At 45.0% G+C, this 15804-nt stretch overlaps 1 long non-coding RNA gene across 1 annotated transcript; it reads left to right on the top strand.

Annotated features, from left to right (window-relative positions):
- The first annotated feature begins 8409 nt into the window (after positions 1-8409).
- LOC112058946 (uncharacterized) lies at positions 8410-15420 on the top strand. The gene is made up of 3 exons (XR_002888122.3): positions 8410-8925; positions 12263-12533; positions 15018-15420. It is a non-coding gene; the product is annotated as an uncharacterized LOC112058946 (long non-coding RNA).
- The last annotated feature ends 384 nt before the right edge of the window (positions 15421-15804 follow it).

Here is a 15804-nt window from a genome sequence, read left to right on the forward strand (position 1 = left end):
GAGAAGGGCATCCGCCTGGAAGCCTTAATGGAATACACGGGCCTGGCATATACGTTCATGACTCCATGCCAGCTGCCTGTTTGCACACAGCTAAAGGGTTATGCTTTTAGCTCAAGTGGTAAAGGCCTGTGTTTTCAGCACTGGAAAGCTGCAAGGTTTGATCCCCGCTCGTGGCTGGGAGGTCTGGGTGTAATATGAAGCCCTGTGCTTAGTCATAAAGCAGATACAGCATAAACATCACCAGTGCAAGCTTCCCGCTCAGCAATATGTCTCAAGGTGGTGGAACTGGGGGGGAGGGCTAGGCGGGCATTGTTCCCCCTGCAATGGAAATATGGGGCGCTCTGCCCCCATGTAAACTCTTGCACACCAGGAGGGAGACAGTCAGAGGCAAGAGCAGGAATCAGAGGGGCTGGAGTGGCCTCCATGGGTCCCAGGATTGGGCCAAGGAGCAGGGAGTGGGAGGCAGAGCATCTGGAGCAGCCGCTGTGGGGCTGGGAACAGGGAGCAGGATCTAGAGGGGTTGCAGTGGCCACTGTAGAGCCTGGGATTTGGCCAGGGAATGTGGAGTGGGGCTGGAATGGACCAGGAGCAGATAGGAACCCCTCAGACCTTCCTTCCCGGCCTAGAACCAGTTGCTCCTCTGTCCCCTGGACAAGCCTCAAGCCTTCCCCTCAGTGTCCCTCCACCGCCCATTCGCAGGGAGATTCTCCCCCCTCCCCAACAGGGCTCACACCTGACTCAGTGGGATCACCACCATAAGGAAATGAAAAACCCATCTCCATGACCCACTCCCTCTTTGGCCTCACTGCTATGAGTGTCACCCAGAGTGCTAACTGCAAGGGCAATTCTGGTGTGGAGACATTTGTACATGAGATGACCAACTCCTCTTGCAGAGGCCACCAGATGGCAATATGCTTCAACCACTACTGACAGGGACAAATTGGAACCAGAGACCTCGAGTTAAAAAGCTCCCTAATCTATTACGACCATACTTCTGAGCCATTGTTTGCTGATACTTTAAATCAATAAAGGAAGCTAGAGTGAACATTCTAAAGAATTACTTCCAAATGGAATGACAGAGCGTTGAACAAATGTTGCACAGACCCAGACCTATTACATTGGCCGTGAGTTGATAATTTTTTTTTTTTTTTTTGCATAGAGAAATAGCATTAAATCATTACGCTGTGCACAGAGCCAAGCATGCGGGACAAAGGGTAAAACATTTGTTTTCTCAGACGATAGTTAATGAAATATAATCATTTCCATAAGCAAAAATATTAGACTTTGGAGAAATGACTTTGAGCCACGTGGGCAGGGTGTCATGGGGGAAGACAGGTTTTGGGCTACAATAGCCATTCAGGATAAGTGATGAAAGGAAGGCAGACTAGCCACCAGGCTGAGGATTATGCTGGTAGGCCCAGATCCAGCAAAATATAGGTCTATGTATGTATGTACGAGTCTATGTATGATTTCAAATCAATTGACTTGCTGGATTGGCTCCCTAATGCTCAGTGGACTAGCATACTGTCTTGCCGGTTCCTGGAGCCTTTCAAACAGAATGTTAGTATGCTAACGGTGACCCCCATGCATCAAACACATAGCAGTGAGACTGCAGCAACACAGGCAGCTGCATGGACTAGCACTGCCATCCCAGGACCTTGGGTATGCCATGGCCACAGCTGTCGTCCATGCTGCTGAGCCTCCACTGCTATCGTTATTTGAGGTAGAACAAAGCTAGCTCAGCTATGTCTACACGTGCTGCAAGCTCACCTCATGACTGCAGTGTAGACATACCCTAAAAGGGTTTGATATAGAGTCTATATCAGCCTGTGCAGAAAGAGAGCATGTCCTCTGTCAGGTTCTCTCCCCACTCTGAACTCTAGGGTACAGATGTGGGGACCCACATGAAAGACTCCCTAAGCTTATACTCCACCAGTTTAGGTTAAAAACTTCCCCAAGGCACAAATTCCATTCCTTGTCCTTGGACAATATTGCTGCCACCACAAAGTGATTTAAACAAACATTCAGGGAGGGGCCACTTGGACCCCTATACCCCCCAAAATATCCCCCCAAGTCCCTTCACCCCTTTCCTGGGGAGGCTTGAGAATAATATACCAACCAAATAGGTTAACAAGGTGACCACAGACCAGATCCTTGGGTCTTTAGGACACTAAAAACCAATTAGGTTTTTAAAAGAAGAACTTTATTATAAAAAAAATAAAAGAAGCACCTCTGTAAGATCAGGATGGACGGTAAGTTCACAGGGTAATAAAAAGATGAAAAACACAGAGGATTCCCATCTAGGCTCACCTTCAAAGTTACAAAACAGGAATAAACCTCCCTCTTGGCAAAGGGAAAATTCACAGGCTAAAACAAAAGATAATCTAACGCATTTCCTTGCTATTACTTACAATTTCTGTAATTTTATGTGTATCATTTCAGTAGGAGCTGGATTACCTGCTTGGTCTCTCTCTTTGTCTCAAGAGGGAACACACAGAGAGCACAAACAAAACCTTCCCTCCTGCCCCAGATTTGAAAATATCTTCTTTCCCCATTGGTCCTTCTAGTCAGGTGCCAACTAGGTTAATTGAACTGATTAACCACTTACAGGTAAGTGATTCTGTACCTCTGGCCAAGAGGGATTTTATATTACTACATACATAAAGGTTGTTACCCTTCCCTTTATATTTATGACAACCTCTAAATAGGCAGGCCCAGCTTTTGCAATGCTTTGCTTCCATTGTGATGGTGACCAACGGGTAGTTCATCAAATGGCAGGATCTTTCTTCCCATCTTATAAACCTCCCCAGCCAGCAGTGATTATTTGTTCAATAGTTACTTTCCTTGCAACATGTAAGGCTAACATTGATGTTAGACTCTTAAGGCTTGTAGAGGGAATAGGTCACGTTTGTAACATTTTCCATTCTAGTCATTGTAATTGTTGGAGAGCAGATTCATGTTGCACAATACTGTGCTGTTAATTATAGTTTTCCTTACAAGGAACAGGTTGTATGCATTCTGTACCCTGACCTTTCACAGCGTTCTGTAATACCATTGGCAAATCACATCGGGGTTTGAATTATATAGCTCGGCACCACATGAAGTGGAGGCAGAATGAAAATGTGATAAAATTACATCATATTCAAAAGGTCAAGAGAATCTAGTTTATTGCTATCTTTCAAAAGGTTCTAGTGAGTGTTCAGATGTTGAGCTCTCTCCTGATTCTCCATCCACTCACTCCAATTTAACTCCATTTACTTCGGATGGAGTTACTCCTGATTTACACCACTGACAATGAGAGAAGACTCATGCCCCAAGATTGTTAAAAAAGAAGAGAAAATGAAATGCCCTAAATTAATTTTTGTGTCAACAGTAGCTACAAGATCAGCAATTGAAATTCCCAAGACAAAAATAAGAACAGAAAGTGGCATTCTGACTCCATTGTTAATACCAACAGAAACAGGAAATGGAATTCTGTGACATGACAATGATCTTAAAAATGATTGAAGAATGTAAACTTTTACCCTTACCTCATTACTACAGCACTGTAAACATGCAGACTAATTTTCATATGTTAAGGTCCTATGCCTGCCATATTTGTGGATCTGTTTCTTTCAAAATCATTCCAAATTCTAAAGATCATAGTCATCTTCTGACTGTTCGGCAGTTGGCGTTTTGCTTTATAATGCAGATGATATAATTAGCTTGTGAAAATAACACTGTACTGGGAATTGCACAGGATATATAGTTATTAATGTAATGGGCTAACCACAATTTTCTCAGCATTTTTCTTTTTAAGTGAGCTGCAAAGGATATTTTCTTGCAACAAAAATGTATAATTTTTCCAGCTTCCACTCATAATGACATGTTTTGTTCCTTCACCGTTTCTCTTCTCATCAAGCAAGGGCGTGCTTCAGAAATGGGGTATGCCCAAAATGACCCTTAAACTAGTTAGCTGGTCCCCAGGAACTAAATTCCTGCATTCTTTACTCAGACAAAACTGTCACTAACTTCAACTGACGGCAGCTTATGCTAAGCACATTACTGAATAACACAACTCCACAAGATTGCTGTAGAACCTGGGAAAATGTATTTGTTTCTCTTTTTTTCCCCAGGGCTCTGCGTCTATCACATAACAGTTTGTTTCAACAAAGCATGGACCAGTTCAAAGGTAGAATTGGGCTGTGCCAGGCATTTTTGAAAAGTATTTCCACCAATTGAAAACTCTGACTCCTGAATTTTCATCTCGAGGCGAAGTGTACAATTGGCCAAGACAATTCTTCAGATGACTGCAGCTGAGAATGAGAGCACCCCCAGGCCATCAGGGGTGTCTGAAACCACTTCTTTAATAACCTTCACCATAGGTGGCTTGAACTTCAAGCGTAAGGCCAACAATGAGCAAAACTGTTTTAACACAGCAATAGTCAGAGGGCTAATATTGTGTTAAGGGCGAGATAAGAATGTCATGCCAAGAATTTCCATGCTGTGAAAAGATCATTTTTTACCTCCAGACAAGGAGACAGAGAGCTGTTAATCCTAATTACACCTTGACATGCCCAGTATGATAACGGCACAACCATGGCTGCATTCACAGGCCATTACGCAGCTGTCAGCTCTTCTCATAATGAACTGAATTACAGCATTATTTGGGCTGTCCAACCACAAAACCTACACTCCTATAACAGTGAGAGTGTTATTTAGCTCTGGCTCACACCAAAAGCTTCCATCGGTGTAGAGGAGGGTACGTGCAACCCTGATGCCTCCAGACAGCCCAAAAGTTGGCAAGGTTAGGCTGGGACACAGTCACGGTGATTCAGAACCAAGGGAAATTCAGCTGTTTTGAGTGAGCGTTTCCTTTGAGTTCTCAGTTCCATTCACAGCAAAACACAGAAATACGACCCCCCACGTTGATGGCAGCAAAAGGAAATGCTGCGATGAATCCTGCTAAGGGAAATAACCCCATTTTGCACCTCTCAGGAAATGCACAGACATAAAATTAGTCAGTTTGAGGATTAAGCTCAATTTAAGAAAATGGGCCAAATTATTCCTTGGGGTAATACCAATGAGGACAATGGGCTAGCTCCTCAACTGTGGCTGACTTACATCACCTGATGATCCTGCCCAGGTGTGTTACACCAGGGATGAATTTGGCCCACATGTATATAAAAAGGTGTGGGCTTGATATGACAGAGCCTGTTAAAATCTATTAAGAGTGAAAAATGTTCTAATAAAAGGTGACAAGAGTTTAGGAAATTTAATTAAAATTTAGATTAAAACTAATCAGAACATGATATGTGACATATGCAGGCAAGCGATACCTTGAGAGACACCAGAGCAGTTCCCAGCTTTCAAACTCCAATAAGCCTCTGCTTATACTGTGAGGCAGCTAATTGTACTCACAGCCCCTCAGTAATTTACTGTATGATCACTGGAAGACAGAATCCAAAGAAATAATTGTGGCTGCCCCCAAACCCATAGGGTGCCAATAGCATGTCAAGGATACCGTGAGTTGGAGCAGAGCCGGTGCAAGGAAGTTTTGCGCCCTAGGCGAAACTTCCACCTTGCGCCCCCCCTCCCCCAGGCAGCTAACCCTGCCCACCCGCCCCTCCTCCCCGAGGACCCCCCCCCTCAGCAGCTAACCCCACCCGCCGTGGCAGCTAACCCACCCCCCACACACCCCACCTGGGGAGCCCCCCCTCGCAGCAGCTACCCCCCCTTGCAAGCCCTCCCCTCCACGGCAGCTAACCTGGCCCAGGGAGCCCCCCCGCGTGAAAGCTAACCCCACCCCCCTCCACAGCAGCTAACACCGCCCCCCTCCATGGCAGCTAACACTGCCCGGGGAGCCCCCCCAGCCCCCCCACGGAAGTTAACCCCACCTGGGGAGCCCACCCCAGCTCTCCTCCGCTGAGCACGCCGGCGCCACTCTAATTCTCCTCCCCTCCCAGGCTTGCGGCGCCGATTGGAGAAGAATTAGAGCAGGGGCTGTGTGCTCAGCAGAGGAGGCAGAGTGGAGGTGATCTGGGGCAGGGAGCGGTTCCCCTGTGCACCCCCCCTGTTACTGCGGGCGCCCCCCACCACCCCAGTTCACCTCCACTCCACCTCCTCACCTGAGCGGGCTTTTAGGCGCCCTCAACCACTAGGCTGTGAGTTCAATCCTTGAGGGGGCCGTTTAGGGATCTGGGGCAAAAATCTGTCTGGAGATTGGTCCTGTTTTGAGCAGGGGGGTTGGACTAGATAACCTCCTGAAGTCCCTTCTAACCCTGATATTCTATTCTTGTGCGCATTTGGTGATGGTTATGCCATTTTCCCACATCAGCCAGAATTTGGCTTGAGGTTTGCACTGTAGTCTAGATGTGCTCCTGAAAAAAAACATGCATCATGGCATTTAAAGGGTCTTAAATTTGTGTAACAAATACCCATACCTAACCACACATAGTTACACTATATTTACACGTGGAAGGATTCGAATTTTTATCAGTAAATGTCAATAAACGTCAATTTCCTTGTACACAAATTGACAAAAAAATATTTCCATCTATAATAATCAATCATTTATAGATATGCAAAATAAGAAAAATACTGCTTGAGGTATTATTAGAGTTTGATTTAAGGGCATTGTCTTTGTATATTTTTGACATGTGACGATGACCATTTGTGTGTTAGCAGTTACAGAGCTTTGACTTTTTGAATCTCAACATCTACCATCATTAAATAATTAGTGACTGACTTCCCCGGCCATAAAATTTCCCACAGGTGTGAAAATTTCAATCGATAATAAAAAAACATAATTTTGCACAACTGTGAAAATTGAAATAAAAAATAAAAAAATGCTTTAAAACATTGATACTAATCTTCAAAAAATAAAAATTGAAGTCTGCCAACTCTAACTACATGCCTCTTTCCAAACTACATTTGCATGGTTAGATGACAAACACTGTGTTATATTCGACACTGAGAATATCAGAAATATGCAGCTATAGGGAAAGGTAACTGCATCACCAGTGCCTTGTATAATGGTACTAACACTTTCCTGTCTCTACCCGATGCATCCTAGGACTGCATTAGCCTTTCTCACAGTTGCATCACATTGGTGGCTCATAGTCATCCTGTGCTCAACCAATACCCTTGGGTCTTTCTCCTCCCCATCGTTTCCAACTGATAAATCCCCAGCTTATAGCAAAAATTTTTGTTATTAGTCCCTAAATGCATGTCCTTGCACTATTAAATTTCATCCCATTTCTATTACTCCAGTTTACAAGATCATCCAGATCTTCTTGTATGATATTCTGATCCTCCTCCATATTGGCAATACTTCCCAACTTTGTGTAATCTGCCAATTTTATTGGTGCACTCCCACTTTTTGTGCCACGGTCAGTAATAAAAATGTTAAATAAGATTGGTCCCAAGGCTGAACCCTGGTCCAGAAATTCTCTGCATGAACAGATGTGTTTTCAGGATTTGAAACAGTCACACTTTACTATCTGGTAACTTTTGTCCTTTAAAATGGTAAGTCTCTCTCTTTCTTCTTACATTGCGCTGTGTGATTTGACGACAGGCAGCTAGCATTGAAAATACCCTTGCAGGTAAATATTAGGTAGGTAGATTTGGCACAGTAAACCCATTACTACTAGTAATAAAACACCATATATTTGCCCCCAATAGCCGCTGCAGCTGCCAAGGGAGGAGGAAATAGCAGGAAAGCCTCTACACTGGTTCTGTTGCATTGTACTGGGGAGATCTCCCCTGGGCCAATTACCAATGGCTTTAGGGTCACATGATGCCAACAGAATGGCGCAAAACAGTCACGCCCCATTGGAGAATCTGTCCCTTTATCTCTAAAGACTGTTTTTAGGCTCCAAATAGCTGTTTGGAATCCAAAGTTGCTTGTATTTCTGCAGCCTATTTCCTCAATTCGCTAAGCAGCTTTGTGGAAAATAGAAAAGGGAATGACATGAAATACTTTGATCAGACTTTTCATTTACTAATGGAAGGGAAGAGACCCGGATGGGCAGGAACCCATTCGGTATTATACAGACGGCTGGCTGCTTAGATGTCATCGATATTGAAGTGGGAGGGAAGTATTAGAAACATATTTTGTGTGTGTGTAAGTGAGGCTGAGGGCAGAGGGATAATATTCTTATTCATAGTACAGCGCTAATGCCCCTGTTCATCTCCTCCTCCAACAGGGCCTGCCAGCGCTTAGTTACAGAATGTATCACTGAATTGCATTGGAAAGGAGAGATTTACCAAGTGATTTGCACTATAGTAAGTCAGTGATAAAATCCCTCTTCTAACATTTCTCTTGGTACCTTGCACAAACTGTTACTTTCTAAATGGCTATTACCACGCAAGCAGTTACCCTCGAATTATCATTGAATAAAGCACAATAAGACTCAGATGTTATGTCTCTGAAAATTCAGTTGGTTATTCAGAGGCTACGGTGGCCGTTTGGGACACTTAGGGACAGCAACTAGGGGGTCAAAATTTAACTCTAAGGTATTTCATTGCCCCCCCAAACTGCAAGCTCTGGGCATGTGTGAAATTTCCCCCACCTGCGCAGCCCCGTTGGCCTAACTGGAGCTGACCCCCCAAATATAGAAATCAAATTATGCCGATGCATTTGTAACCCATAAACCTCCTTGGTGTGGTGTTCTGGCCCATCTAGTGGCACCGAGACCACTTAGAGAGAGAAATAAATGAGTCTGCTACAGCCTTAGCTAAGAGCCAGTTAGCTTTTGGCTCATGCATTAAGCTCCAGAAGTCCCAGGTTCGATCCCGCCCACTGACAACCAGGGTCTGTCAGCGTTACACATGTGTTTCAGGAAAAGCCTCAATTATCAGCCACATTTTACAGATGGGGAACTGAAGCACAGCAGGAAGTCAGAGGCACAGCGAGGAACTGAACATAAGTTTCCCCAGTCTCAGGTAAACTCCTTAACCACTGGACCATCAGTCCTCTCTTACCTGCCACTTTCTCCTACCTGAAGTAATCCACCATTTTAAAGTAATTCGCTCTGTTTTCCAAAATATTGTCACTTCAGTTCATTTAGGGTTAGTTCAATTTGGACAGTGCCTCTCCACAGAGATGTAAAGGAGAGCAAAAATACCCCATGCATCCCTATGTGGTAGGGTTGGATGTATTCCTGGCGGTTTCGTCACATGACATAATCTTTAATTAAAGCTTAATCTTTCATTCCTAGAGACTCCAGGACAATCCTGGAGGGTTGGCAACCCAACTATGTGATTTACCTGGATGTTGGGTTCACTGCACAGGGTGCAGAACACTCACTTACCCCACCGTAGAGCAGGTGGGTGAGGGATCCTTTGTTGAACCCTTTGTCAAATCTGGTTTACTGTCATCAGGAGTTTAGGTCCCAAAGGAAAGTGGGAGAGACTGCAGCGTTTTGTGGCATGCACGTTAATGAAACAAAAAAAAAATGGGACACACATGTCATCAGTGTAGGCCAGCCAGCCAGCCAGCCATGCATGGGGTCAGCAGCAGCGCTATGCCAGCCAGCCAGCCATGCATGGGGTCAGCAGCGGTGCTATGCCAGCCAGCCAGCCATGCATGGGGACAGCAGCGGCGATAATCCAGCCAGCCAGCCATGCATGGGGAAATCTTCAATTCGCTGGGTCCTATTCCTCATGTGCCATAGTTGTCCAAAGTACAGCTAGAAAACCAAGTTGCGGATGGCATCCAGGAGGATGTAATGGCTCCCCACACGGTGTTCCATAGACACATGTTCCTACTTGCATCCATTTGTAAGAGCTGATGGCAAGTCAATTTTCTTCAGTCTGAAAGCTGGGCCTTTTGGTCATTTCCATGTCTTGGTGTGAGTACCATGAGTTCAGTGGGCGATGGTTTTATGAGCCATAGCAACAGAATTACAGCTTTCAGGCTATGCCAGCCTAATTTCATGGGGTCTGAGATGATATACCCTCCAGGGAGTTACTCCAGCCAATGTCCTGGACTTCTAATGTTTGCTTCCTGACCTTTGCATTAGCTCATTGTACATATATCCATCCACCCACCCAGAATCTTCTCATCTGAGGCAGTTACTGTGCCTCAGTTACTTCACCTAACCAAGGGGAATATTTTTCCACCTGACCCGAGGTTTATGTCAAGATAATAGCATCTGTATTGTGGTAAGTGAGCAAAAATTGCACCTTTCTGATCCATTTAGATATATCCAAGTTCATGCTGTGTGACCCAACTGTAGCAATTTGTTGCATTGTTTCGGGATTGCGATCAATTCCTTGTCAATGTTCAGCAATCACGTTTCTAGAAATAACACACCTGATTTCTTTTTCTTTTTGCCTTGTGACTCACTGAAAGAAAAACTTGCACACACAAAATTGCCCATTCTCAAAACTCCACTAAGGTTATTAACATCATGCGGCGGGCAGGGTGTTTGAAATCCCCATTTTCAGTCTCTGAATATCATTCCTAGCTCTTATGCATATTATGGTGGCTCCAATAGATCTCAGCCGAGACTGGGACGCCTTTGTACGAGGCACTCTACACGTGCTAGTTAGAGGGTACGTCTACACTGCAAAAAAACACCACCACGGCAGTGAATCTCAGAGCCCAAGTCAACTGACTGGCGCTCAGGTTACGGGGCTCAAAATAGCAGTGTAGCTATTCCCACTGGGGTTGGAGCCTGGCTCTGAAACCCAGGGATGGGGATGGGTCTCAGAGCCTTGGCTCCCTCCTGAACAGGAACGTCTATACTGCTATTTTTAGCTCCATAGCACAAGCACAAGTCAGTTGACCTAGGCTTTAAGACCCGCTGCTGTGAGGCTTTTTTCTGCAGTGTAGACGTACCCAGAATGCCCTAAAAAGCAAGCAGTCTAAAGAGAGAAGCCTGACAAAGAGTGGGAGAAAAGAAGTATTCTCTTCAATCTAAGAAGGAAAGGTCGGACACAGGCAAATGGCTGGAAGTCGAAGCTAGACAAATCAACATAGCACAGGATACGGTCTGACCTCAGCTACAGTGGGGGGGTCTTTAAAAACCAAACACCTCATTATCACCCAATATATTGTGAAATTGCCCATTGTACTTGCAGTATTTTCCATTCTAAGAACGTGCAACACTGATAACCCCACCACTGCCCGTTCTCCCATCCTGCCACTCACACACACCTCACTGTCCTCATTCAAATCCCTCCTTCAAACTCTCCTTTGCTATGGGGCCTACCTAAAACTTAAGAATTAGGCCACTGGTGTGCTGAGCCCACTTCCGATCATGCTGACCAATCCGGTCCCCTTGTTTCCTGCCTCTCTGTTTGTCTCTTGTTTTATACCTAGATTGAAAACCCTTTGGGGCAGGGACTGCCTTTTGGTCTGTGTTTGTACAGCGCCTGGCACAGTGAGAGCTTGGTCTATGACTAATGCTCCAAGGTGCTCTGGTAGTAATAATAAATCCTTTGAGTGATACCTGTTTGAGTCATACAATCTAGAGCACTGTGTGGAATATGAGGAAGTCCCGTGCAACAGAGAGGATGCTGTCTTGTTTTGGCACCATGCAATACTTTTGTTTGGATATGTATAAACCTGTAGGCAAAAGCTACATCTAAGGGTATGTTCACACTGCACTCGGGACAGGTGATTGCAGCATGTGCAGACATACCCTAGCTAGTTTTGCTCAAGCTGCCTCCCTCCAAATAGCAGTGTAGCTGTGGCAGATGGGCTAGCCACCCAACTACATCCCAATGGTCCCGGATAGGATGGGATAAAACTTAGACAACTGGCCCGTGTTGCCACCTATGCCACAGTGGCTAAACTGCTATTTTTAGCAAGCTAGCTTGGGAATGCTTATATATGCTGCAATCATTCCTCCTGATTGCAGACATCCCCTTGGAATGGTGCTTAGCTGAGAGAGTCCAGCAGGACAGACTTTATCTGGTGAGATCTTCCACATTGAATGCAGCTAGCCTCACATTTAACAATAAGTATTTTTCCAAGAGCTTGCTGCTTATCCAAAACTTTGTAACACGACTTGCAATAGGGCCATCCAGTGAGTCCCAGCAATGGTACAGATAATGGTGGGAGAGAGACTCCTAAGATGGAAAGAGAAGGCTTAACCAGAAATTAATATATTGCTGTGGCAAAAATAGGGATGCAAGAAAGCTAATGGGTGAAATTTGTTGTTGATATAAATGGGCACAACGCCTACATTTACTGTGCGTCACCTTTAACAAGGACCTGGGCTGGTTACCTCCATATTGGTGATACCCTGTCACACCTTTTGTCTGTCTACAGGTAGTGGTCCTTTCCCTGTGCGATGGGTGGGAGTCTGAGTGCTCCCTAGCCAGAGAATTCCAGAAGAACCTACAGCTGTGGGATGTCGGTTCTGATGAGCACCCAGATAAAAGGAATAACTGAGAGCCACTCCTGCCCCAAGGCACTCCTCGCATGCCTGAGGTGAGGACAAAGAGACACAGCAGTGCCTGGAAGAAGCAGCGGACAGAGAAGCAGTTTGGCTGGAAATTTTGGGCACAGCCTTGAAGTGAAGTGCTCAGATACTTTGATGGTGAGGGCCATCTAAGTACACAGAACGATCGATTGGATTAGATTAGATAAGGCCGCATGTGTGTAAATGTTGCTTCTGCTTTTGTTACTCCATCTCCGTTCAATGTCCCCGGAACTGTGTTCAACTGGATCTACTGGCCCGGGCCAACTTTCTAGGCAGCTGAAAGGACGTGATCCATTAAATCTGCCTCTTGATGGCCTATCAACCTTGTCGGTGATCTGAGTCTGCATTCGCCAACTCAGTGAATAAGTCATCACAATGGCATAACGTGACCTGGTGGTCGTAAGCAGGGATAGTAAATATCTGCGAGCCTGCAATTTGCTAGCCATCACATTTACGTGGATGACTTGGCAGTTCTAAAATTACAGTGCAAGCAGGAGCTGAAGGTTTTACAGGAGAAATTATTATTGTCAGTGTTTTATGGAGAAAATAACCCTGAAGAATGTATTTTGAGGTAGTAGTTTAGACAGGACCATGATAACATCATAAACCATAAGAGGAAAACTTGAGCCATTTATAAATGTCAGGGAAAAATATGAGTGAATTACTACTGTCTATCCCTGCCTGGTTATTTGTTGTCCTAAAGGATTGTGTGTGTGTGTGTGTGTAAATATAGGTTTTAATTCTTTTTAGTAGCATTCTACATGTGAAAAATGTCTGATAGGTGCAATATTAAAGAAGAACGAAATTCAACGAATGTGTACAAAATACCAATGAGCGAATGCAGCTATTTAACGAGATCGCTGTACAGATTAACACTGGTTCCACAAGAGGGTAGGAGGGGAAAGTCTAGACTTCCTTAGGCTATGGCTACACTATGAGCAAGGGGTTTAATTCCCCCACTTGCTACACATACTTGCAATAGCTTGAAGATAGCTAGCACAGACATAAAAAGCCACTTAGCCGTGGTAACACCGGCAATAGCAGCATGGCTTGGCTGAGGTTACTCTAAATCAGTGCTTCTCAAAGCCGATCCAGGGAAAGACCCTGGTGGGCTGGGACAGTTTGTTTACCTGCTGCGTCCGCAGGTTCGGCAGATCACAGCTCCCACTGGCCACGGTTCGCTGCTCCAGGCCAATGGGGGCTGCGGGAAGCGGGGTGGGCTGAGGGATGTGCTGGCCATCCTTCCCGCAGCCCCCATTGGCCTGGAGCAGCAAACCGCAGCCAGTGGGAGCCGCGATCAGCCGAACCTGCGGACGCTGTAGATAAACAAACCAGCCCGAACTTCCACGGGCTTTCCCTGAACAAGCAGCGGCCCGACTTTGAGAAGCATTGCATGACACTGGTTAATAATGTCCCCACAGGCCAATACAGTAACCAGGGACTGGAGGGGTATAAGGAAGCCCTGGCCACAACCTCTTGCTTCAGACTATACCCCCTAGTTTAGCAGCAGGGAGTGACGTGTGGGTACTCTCTCTCTGCCGATACCCCAGGGCCAGCTATGCTGGGCATAGGGTCACTCAGCATGAGTGAGATGGGGGCAAAGTAACCAAGCTGCACTGCAAGGGAGAAGTTGGGCCTCTTAGGAAGATTGCAATGGCACAGTATGTAATGTTGTGCTGTGTATTTTCGGCTTTCATTTCTTACAGGTCAACACCAAAACCGACAGAGTTCTGACCATCCTGTGCAAGTATTTAGGACTTGGTCATCTTCAGGGATTTGTCTGAGCCACGCTCTGAAGATATTCCAAATTTGGAAGGAAGAGAGATGCCTAAAAAAGGCCATGGACAGGACTGTCGGCATCACATCAAACCCTTTGCGTGGAACAACGATACCTAACTCTTATATAGCATTGTTCACCAGTAGATCTCAGAGCGCCTTACAGTGAAGGTCAAAGATCATCCCCATTTTACAGATGAGGAAAAAGGAGGCAGCCAGGGCTTTTCAAACTAGCAAATGGGGCTTGATCAAAAGCCTATCTGAAGTCAATGAAAAGAATCCCAGGGACTTTTTGGATCAGGTTCTTAGCAAACCGGGTGACAATGAAAAAACCATTATCTTGGATAACCTTTCCTAAAATGACTGGTGCGAGTTTGCTTATAATTGAGCAGCTTTGGATAGCTCTATGGAGCCTTCTTCTAAGTGTTTCTTTCATACTCGGGTCATATGATTGCTGCATTTATCTAATACATCAGTCCCCAGTAGGAAAGACCCGAGAGGAACTCACTCCATGATGCTCACCGATGGATGACTGCGCTGCAATGCGTGCTGTTGTAGATTTAGGCCTCTGAGCTTTTGACTTGGCTCAGATTAGAATGAATGGCAGCCGGGGCCCCATTCAAACTGGGTACCAAAGGTTAAACACCAGTAAATGAAAAGATACCTTTCTTTGAGCAAGCATGGCTAGGAAATGCCCAGGTATAATGGAGTAGCAGCCTGCACTTTGCCTATACATACACACTGACCCCCCTTGGGACTAGAATCCAGTCAGACAGAGAAGTTAGCATTACAATCAAGTCTTGTTTTCTTTCCTTTGTTTCACAGATAACATGGGTTGCTCACCTAGATACCCTCCTGCATCAATGCATTTTTCAGCGTGGCCTCCCTTGAACTTCAACGTTACCCTCTTTTGTCTCTGTATTGTACTCGTTCCAACTTTGTTTCTGTGCCTCTAAATAATTCAAGCTTGTGTTGTCAAGAGCCGAACATTGTGAGCCGTTAAACAAAACTACAGCCTCCAAAGCGCCGATCAGCGTGGAGAAGCGAAGTCAGCAGGGAGATCTGCAGCAAGGAAGCACGGCAGGCAACCCAAGTCCTCACCAAGGTCAAGCTCAGCGTATTGATTTTGTTTGACACTGATATTGTGGAAGGCCTCGGAGCTTTTTAAAAGATGGGCTTTGTATTTGGTTTGAGAGGCTTATTGATAAAAATATATCACTTTGATTTGGCAAAGTGTTTTAAAAATATTTGTATGGGCATCTGTACACACACACACACAAAACACACCGGCATGTGATAAGTTGCCTTTATCATCCCTCTCACCTGCTAAACCACCTCCTCCAGGATTTCTAATTATTACAATAACATTATTTATTAATTTATAACAACAAATAATTATTACAAGTACATCATAATAGTGCCTTTTTGTGCCAGGTGCTGTACGAACACATAAAGCAAATGTGAACAGTAAATAGTGACTATTTCTAACATTTCAAACTTTTTTGAACAGCCTCCATTTATTTAAAAAAAAAAAAAAATCAAGCTGCCATAGAAATGTTTCCTTCTTGCCTGAAATGAGGACTTTTCTTCTCTGCAAACAATTCCAAGTATC

Source organism: Chrysemys picta, chromosome 15 (assembly GCF_011386835.1).
Source record: "Chrysemys picta bellii isolate R12L10 chromosome 15, ASM1138683v2, whole genome shotgun sequence".
NCBI lineage: Eukaryota > Metazoa > Chordata > Testudines > Emydidae > Chrysemys > Chrysemys picta.